We start from the raw sequence: 9,209 nt of genomic DNA on the forward strand, positions 1-9,209 counted from the left end.
TCTCCGCCAGTTTGCCTTTCCAAATACTTAACTACAGAACCCACATTTGCTACATCTCCTCCGCAGAGAAAAAGTACATAATACAGTAGTAAGTTTGAAATCCTTCCTAGAGTTTCATCAGCAAAGAGGGAAAACACACAAAGCAATTGCTACTTCTTGATCACATAAAATTTTTCACACTTCAGAAGACATGGGTGTTTATTTAAGAAAGCAAATATAATAACCTTATTTCAAAGGCAAATGAAATCTCTTTATAACAGATCATGCAGGATCTCAACCGTGCAGTTTATTTCTCAGTGCGCATGGCCTCAAAACACTTATTTTGATTCATGCTCTTCCTCACTGGAAAGCAACTAACAGATCACAAGTGCGCATAAATTTTGTTTGCATTACCACAACTTCCAACATTACAATGTTTCTATCTCAAGTACCTTCTATACTACTATTTCTTTCTTACTTAAAAGTCTCAGTTTTCTACAGATTCTTATTTTCACTTCCTGAAACTCAGACAACAGTACTGTTCTCACAGCATTCAGTCTTTTGCCACGTCTGCCTTCTGTAATACCAACCAATTCTAGACACAGCTGAGTTTTGCAAAACCAAGAACCGAATTTATTCGTTTTGGTGTACAAACTAGACTCTCAGCATTCCTAAAAAATACAATTGGTTTAAAATACATATTTGCTTACTCTTACAAATATGTATGATTTTCCTCATAAAACAAGGATTTAGGTAACAATGTAAGTCTACACACATACATTCTCAACCTTCAAATACATATGAATGAGATGCACTGAAAGAAGCAGCCTAATTGAAAGAGTCAAGGTAAATCCAAGTATCTTTCTTATGAAAGTATTTACAAAACCAAGCCTTCTGAAGTCTTGTTTTCATCTCCAGTGGTATATATATTAAATAAAAAATTAGATTTTTCTCTTACCATATAAGGTGCCACAACTATTTTCAACAAAAATAATTAATTCGAGATTCTAGAATAAGCGTTTCAATTTTCATGTATTTACGCATTTCCCTAGGGAAAGTACATCCCTAGGGAATGTACAAACCACATACGACCACATATAATCCTCCTTAAATGCACAAAATCTAACAGAGAAACAGCTTTACTAACATTTAATCAACCACTTGCCTGTACAAGAACTAACCAAAAACCTCCCTCATCCTTACTGAAGCTTGTTTAAGAAGTCTATTCTAGCTAAACTAGTCTAGTGCAACTTTTCTTGTACCCAGGTTTAAAGTCACATGAACACATTGGAGGGCTGCCAATATCCAAAATTCAGTATCTGTTCTCTACACTTAATTTTGTCAGTACTACCTAATTAACAATAATGCATCCTTCTGCACCACCAACTGCCAGCTCTGGTCAAAATGATGTCACATAAGAAGACATGTACAGTACTGGGGGTCATCCTAAGTCAACACAATTTTTCCACAAATGACAGCCTGGACTAATTATGTAGCAATTAAGATCTCCAAGCAATCTCTTCATCTCTGTTAACTCTAAACAAACATCAGATGAGATGGCTATCTCTGGTCACTGCATAAACATTGTTATTTTCTCAGTGATCTAGAAGGCAAGTTTGGCCCTAATCTATGAATTACACTTCATCATAGACTTTCACTACAAAATCCTACCAACTTCACTTAAAGATTCCATGCAAGTCCATGCAGTTATTTGGTTAAAACTTCTGCTCAGGCATCCTTCTTGCATTTTCCTATAATCACCATTTCTGAGTAAAAGCTGAAAGTCAGTTTTCAGAAAGGAGAGCCATAACACAAGGAATACTTTTTAAAATCTAATGACACTATTAAAGCTGATTTACTAAAAAGAGAACAGAAAGGACAAAACTGATGGTTAAGCAATATTTCAATAATTTGTTTCTTCACATTTCCACCACCACAACCATACATACTTAAATGGGCTATGTTGTCCTCAGCTGGCAGAAAGCTAATGCTGAGCTAGCTAATACTACATAATGGAGGCGTCAATTTTCTACACAAATAATTGCACCCCAGCATGCAAGTATTACAGCAGAACAACAGAAAGGTTCAGATTAGCCTAAGGCTAGGCCAGAGAAACTGTGAAGTTAACACATCTAGAAGTTAAAAAAAAAGAGTATTACATTTAATCTAACACCATAACTATATCTGAAGACAAAACTAAGTAGCATTGTGAAGCACCCTGGTGCTACATGGAAAAAAAACCCCAAAACATTTCTGAGAGTCCAAAAGACACTCATTCTGTCTTCAGGTTAGATTTTGGATAGGCTAAAATACATAATGTGCTCTAGCATTCCACAGTGATTGTGAAGATCTGTTTTCAAAATTAAAAGTATTTTTAGCTCTCTGACACAATTCTCTGTCACTTAACTCTAATTACATGGTCAAATTCTACTTCAAGAACTTAAGACAGGAGTCAAGTTCAAGTTTAATAACGCCACATGTGAGAAAAGGGATAACTCACAGTACAGGAAAATGTCTCCAGACTAAGTTTTGCAGCTATGAATCTGCCAAGGATTTCTAACAATAACAAACTACAAGGCAATCAAATGATTCTGCTGCCTAATTGTCTCCATAAACCAGATAGGTACCTTCTACAGCAGTTCCAAGTATTTCACTACTACACACACTTGCAACTCTCCTCTCACTTGCAAGACTTTCACTGCAATGTATACCTAAAATGTCTCTGTCAAATTGAAGTTCTATAGTCTTCAAAAGGCTATAAAGCTTTTTTCTTCTGTTATAAGTTTAATATGGAATAAAATGGTATAGATAAAGTCTCAGATACCAGACCAAATGGAATCATGCTTGAAACCTTCATATTGAATGTATAAGATGTACAGTGACAAAAATTAAGGCAAAACACTAGCCACAGTTAAGATCTTGGATTCATCATTAGCTATGTAATACAAGACATATTTAAACCAATGCCTTCCTATGGAACTCAGAGGAAAAAACAAGTCTCCCAGTGTTTTACACAAATTCAAATGACACTAAATATGAAATCATCTGATGTAAATTAAAAGTTCTGAGAACAAAACAATCTGGTGCTGTTGACATCAGTTTTGTCAAGGTCTGATGGCAGTTACTTAACTACACTGATTTTAAATCAAAACAAAATTCTCAAGCATTAAAATGAGAAAATGTCAGTATGTTGATGTGGACACTTGTGTGTAGTTAAATGCTTGCTGCACTACTTAGGAAGATTAAAATAGAATCATTCCTCAAAAGCATCAACGTTAGCTAAACTTAGCTGCCTACAGATTAGTGTTCAACACCCACACTGCCCCAGCGTAGTAACATCACCTTTCTGGTTATCTTCTACATATCCACCGCATTTGCAGGCCACCCTCTGACACATCTTCAGCTCTCTTTCTTCACAAAACCTCTCCTTTCTTCCCACATTAAAATGTTCCCTTCTTCAGAGGAGATGTTCTGTTGCTTGCCTAGTACTACAAGTAGCAAGCTGAACAGCTCTCAAGCTACTACCACACAAAACATATAAAATCCTTCCTTCACCATGGTAATGGTTAATAAATATCTGCTATCTAAACTGGTTTTTATGAAGCTTATAGGAACTTATCTTCACAGGCATAACAACCTAAGTTTGGTTAAAACTGCCCTAAAAATTCCACATTTCTACAGGCAGCAGATGAGACAGCTGCAGATGAAAAATACCTGATTTCCTTAAAAAACAGACTTAATTTTAATGAAAATTTTTAAAAATTCAAAGTACAATCAACACTATTTACTTAAAGGTCTCACAATGTTTTACATAAAAACAAATAATAGTGAAAATACTTTTGAAAAAATTAAAAGCAAAGACAAAGAGCATTTCTGTAAAGACATTTTTCTCTCCATCTGACAAAAGCTTAAGAGCAAATTTAGTTATTCTGTCTTCCACTTGTCTGTTGGAAAAATTCTGCCCTCCCTCTTCACTGTTAACCATAAACTCAAGTTTCATAATTTTTTATTTAGATTTAAAGATGCCTCCAGATTTAAAGATGCCTCAGCCTACTATTAGCAAATGTTATACAGAAACCTTAACAACTTGATACACTGAGCAACCTGCTGACAGAACATTGCAAGAAATGAATGAGTGCCAACAGAAGTGATCTTCCACAGAAAGTAAAAAACATTCTATCCTGAACTTCTCTGTTTCCAGAAGAAAGCATTTGTAAGGTGCAACTAAGAAAATACTAGTGGGTTGAGGTTAGAAGCGAAACATGTCTCCCACAACCCTTAAAGCAATCATCTCCCTGACTTTAGCCTCTACAGTATTACTTCATCTTCCCAAGATTTCTGCGCAATTAATTACGATTTTAAAAAAGCTGCATTTTTATGGACATTATCTACATTTAAGCTGACATCAAAAATATCAATACTACATGAAATTAAGTATGTTCTTCATTATAAGCTAGCAGAATTCCTCTAAAGCAACACTGAATGCCTTTAAAGATTGCTTTATATCATTATATTAAAAAGATGTTGAAACATGTTAACAGTCATGCTAACTACTTCATTCAAATATAAAGACATAAAATGGAAAATGCTTGGTGTCTTAAATACAAAAAGATACTCACGGGATTCTTCCACACATAATAATACAGTTTTTAAATAGTACTTTCTCATAGCCTGCAGACATGTGTCCTATCCTGGACTAAATCACACCTTCCAACGTCTTGAAGGGAACCTGTCAAGAAACCCATGCTTTTAAAGTATGTTCTACAAAAACTGAAAATGCAGCCAATGAAGCTTTAAAAATGTAACAGATCCAACATTCACCAGGTAACTAGCATCTCAAGCTCAAAGACAAACCGAACCAAAAGGAAGAATTCTTCTATGGGTTCAATAGAACTTAAGTCTGAAATCTGCAAAATGCAAATGACAAAATGCAATTAGACAATTTTGATGTGTTAGTACCATGGCTCCTCTCCTATTGCACGCAGCACACTACCTGCTCCTCCCATGGCTCACCAGCATCAGCACTCCCACGCCTCAGCGAAGCCATTACTCACTCACTCAGAGTACCACAAAGCTCACAAACTCAGTAACTCTACTCAACAGAAGCTGAACCGACTCAGAGGAGGATACAAGAGACTGGATGGAGAGCAAGAGTGGAGCTACAAAACTGCACAGCCAGAAGTGGAGCAAGGGAATGCCCCATTATTAGAGAGAAGGGCCTTTCCACAGCAGCACAGCCACAACGACTGGTGTTTCACAGCCCATCAAGAGCATCCCTTCAAGGACATCACACCCCAGTGACCTCCTTACACAAATAGCTACCCCAACACTACCTTCAGCTCTGCTTCTGATGGAAACTGCTCCATCTATATTCTGTTATTGCACAGGATTATTGAACAAAAAGCATGGCAACTCATAAATTACTCAACAAATAACTGCAGAGAATATAAGAAGTTGAGACAAACCGCATACTTGAAGTCTAGGCTCTGCTTGCAATAAAAGACTTGTATTTTTGGCCTATTTCAAAGGACATCATCCTCCACTGTTGTAGTCCCCATCCTGTCTTAATCAAAAATAACACAATCAAAACACATGGTTGATGAAGACTATAAATCACCATGCAGGGAAGCTGGAGGAAAAAAATTTATTTTTAGGAAAATCACATTGAATTTACTAAACTTAGTAATTAAACCTTGATTAAAAAACCTTAAATTACTAAGTTAAGTAAAACTTTTACTACAAAGTCCTGGTATGTTAAAAGCTAAGCTGGCTAGTAACCTTACAGAGAAGATCCTAAACCATAGGAAAAAACAGTTGTAGTTATATTAATGATGTTACACATAAAGTCAAATTAAGTAATAAACTTACTTGAATACGCAGATCCTACTTGTGTGTGTCATGGGCTTCTGTGACCTACAGTTATTTGGGCAAAGACATTTCTGATTGATCAGTATGACTCCCATTCCTAACTCCACAGCACAAGGCAAGATATCAGACAAATGGCAAGATAACTGTTTTAGCTTTTCATACCCACAGAATATACTTATTTTGTACAAAATACCCTTCTTTTAACAGCTAAATGGGGATTTTTAAAAAGGTTTCCTACACAAAGTCAAAAACATCAGATAAAGGAGGTGGTGAAGAGAGGGAAGCGCAGATGCTTAAAATGTCCTCTGTAAGAAATAAGGAACATGCAGTTCAATAAACATGCTAGAAGAATGCACTGGCACATTTGTAATATTCTGAATTTTTTGTATATTTGTTATTATATATTTACCACAAATATTTATATTTTACATATAAGTATATTTAACACACAAATATTCTCTCCCCTTTTTGTTAGAAAGAAACATTTTCATAAATTTAAGGTAATGAATATATCATCTATAAAACAGTGGAAGTAAATGTAACAGGTGAGCTAAATCTCACCATAATAAATTATTCCATACTACACAACTAAGAGTTTCATAACTTCCTCTGAAAGTTAAAGTTTCAGAAAGCTCCCTAAATAACCACAGTCCAAACCAATTCTATAGCATGGATCGGTGAGTGATGTCTCCTCTTCTACAACCTCCCTATGCTAAAGAGGGGACATTAAAGTCTAAGTGGCTTACCCTAGATCACAGGGAGGGACAGATGTTCCAGTCATTGTCTTTACCTGTTATCATCACCCTAGCTTTTAACTACATTCTCACTAGACTGCTTTTATTTAAGCAACTATTTAGCTTAAACACACATTTTTCTTCACCCAGCTGTTTCAGCTGTAGCTTACAAAGCTCTAGAAGTCCAGTGGCAATGTCTGGGAGGCTACTCAGAATTACGCTTAGAAAAACAAGCACAGCAGCATCAGGCTTGATCTCACTGCATTGGTTTTGCAGCAGCACTGAGGAAGCATCAAAATGCCTGCATAGCATTAAAAAAATTAAGGATTGGCAGAAAATATATAAAAATTACTTCAAAATTACTTTTTTACCTTTTAATAGATCAGGAAAATCAATTATATAGAAGTCTCAAAATATTTTTGAAAGTGTGTTAAAGGCCCAGTGTACACTGGAAACATACCATCCCATTTACATTAGCAAATAACTTCCAAGTATCATGATGAGTTTTAGATCACTTAAACCCAAACAACAGCTGAAAAGGATTGTCCCACTCTTCCCCTAAGCACTGTCAGGTAGTTTGTTCATACAGCCTCAGGTGAGGTATTAAGGGTTGACGGAGAACTCTAAACATTAATTTGCAGTTGAATCAGTGAGCCTAAACTGTGAAGAAACAGTATGTCAAACTCTCTTACAACTTTGCTATTCCTGTGGTTTGTGCTGGTTTTAATTACATTATTACTTTTACGTACAACATCTCAAAAAAAATCACTCAAAAGTAAGAAGAAAAGCCTGAATAACAAGATGTAACGACATGTTTTGTCTACAATAGACTGAAAAAAATGTTCAGCTGGAGAAAAGTTAGATAAAGACAGTTAATACAGCTGATCAGTACCCTTTCTTTAGCAATTTATTTTTTAGAAGATATTGGAGAAAAGCAACCACTGTCACTTCCTTATTCCTCATGATCCATTCATTGTTGTCTCAAAGGCATAACTAAAATAAATTGTTCTTAACCATCAGAAGACTTCCTAATCTTTTTTAAACAAATTTTCAAGGCAAGAGTAAAAATATTAGAAATACACGTTAATTGCTACTTCTATTTGCTAGCTATTTGCTACTTCTAATCACAGAACCATTTACCACAGTAACTAGTGAACAAAGAACAATTCTATTTCCATAGGACAAACTTTGTGGATACAGTGGGGACACTAAGATTCAATACAATGCATGAGCTTTAGTAAAACACAGTAATTAATTAATTATTAAAATTTAGTTATTAAAAATTAATTATGAAAAACTTGATTATGAAAAAATGACGCTAAAAGTAAGTCAATTCAGTCTTGCTAATTGCACATAAATAGGGTGGACAAGGGAAAAACTCTTTCATAGGTTCAGTTACACTTTTTTTTAGGGGAAGAACAATTTCAGAAGGGTTAAGACATGGCCTATCGCAGGTTATTTCTCTTAACTAATCTTGAATATATTTATCTTGATCACACAGAAGAAAAAAAAGCTGTAGAGAAAATGTGATGTACCAGAACTAATACTTTAGATTCTGAAAACCATTTACATTTTATAAGCCAATACATCTATTTGATGGAGAGTGGCAAGAGAAAAAGATAAAATTAATTAGCTGAAAGTCATTCTCAACTGATGCAAATAGTCTGCCGTCTGCAAGGTAGTTTCTCCATTTCAGGCCAGCACAACAAAATACCCCCTTTTTCCACTGAAAACACTGTTTAACTGTTGAAACATTTCAATTAAAAAGAAACTGGCCAAGGGATATTGAGGTCTATACAGCTAGCACAGAAACGTCTATCTCATCTTCTCCCTTTAAAACAAAATTGCATTACTCCCATCTTGGATTTTAACATCCCAATGTAGCTCGAGATAAAATGCATTCACTATTTAAGTGGGTTAAGAAGAGGCGTGAGTCTAAGAGCAGGTAAGTTGTTTATCCTTGCAAGCAGTCATAACCCAGGCAGCAAGGCTTAATGTGCTTAACAGTGCGCTTCGCTTATAATCATGCTTAAGCACATGCACAATATCTATTTCTAACTAGGTATGCACTTACAAATTATCTTAACTATAAAATTCAGCAACGCAAAAAAGTCTTCGATTATATTGCAATTTATTTTTTACACATCGCATGTCACTCCAACACTCATTAAGGCTGTACCAGTAAAATGAACAAGAGTGCCTGAAAATAATGTCTGTCCGAGCTCCATGGTGAATCACTGAAACATCACTTTTAGAGATTTTAATTAATCAAACTTAAAACCACTACAATGAGATCCCGCCTATAAATAACTTCCTGAAAGGCAAAATAAAAGGTAAGAATAAAAGAGCACTGGCAGCCCAGTTTGCCTCTAACCTGCTAATCTGCTAAACGAGCACAATCGCACTCCAACAACCTACTTCTACAGACCAGGAAAACAAATTTACTTGTTCCTACAAACCCAGTTTGGTGCTCGCTCAGAACAACCACCGCCAGCAGCACCCACACCGGTCGCTACACAGGGAGCCCCACGGCCGCAAGCAACTCCTGCAGGAGAGGGCACTCGGAGGTCTCACAGCGACGGTTTTTGCCACCCGGGAGCGCAGCCACAGCGAGGCGCGGGCCCTCCC

At 36.0% G+C, this 9,209-nt stretch overlaps 1 protein-coding gene across 6 annotated transcripts in view; it reads right to left on the reverse strand.

The window, feature by feature from the left end:
* The window catches only part of CSNK1G3 (casein kinase 1 gamma 3), a 65,735-nt gene extending 61,065 nt beyond the window's left edge, over positions 1-4,670 (reverse strand). Inside the window, exon 1 of one of the 6 annotated variants that reach the window (XM_031061234.1) lies at positions 4,599-4,670. The gene's annotated coding sequence lies outside the window, so the exon portion shown is untranslated. The remainder of the gene's footprint in view (positions 1-4,598) is intronic. The other 5 variants (XM_031061232.1, XM_005426185.2, XM_005426186.2 and 2 more) reach the window with 5 other exon arrangements.
* Positions 4,671-9,209: the final 4,539 nt, after the last annotated feature.

Source organism: Geospiza fortis, unplaced genomic scaffold (genome assembly GCF_000277835.1).
Source record: "Geospiza fortis unplaced genomic scaffold, GeoFor_1.0 scaffold44, whole genome shotgun sequence".
Lineage (NCBI taxonomy): Eukaryota > Metazoa > Chordata > Aves > Passeriformes > Thraupidae > Geospiza > Geospiza fortis.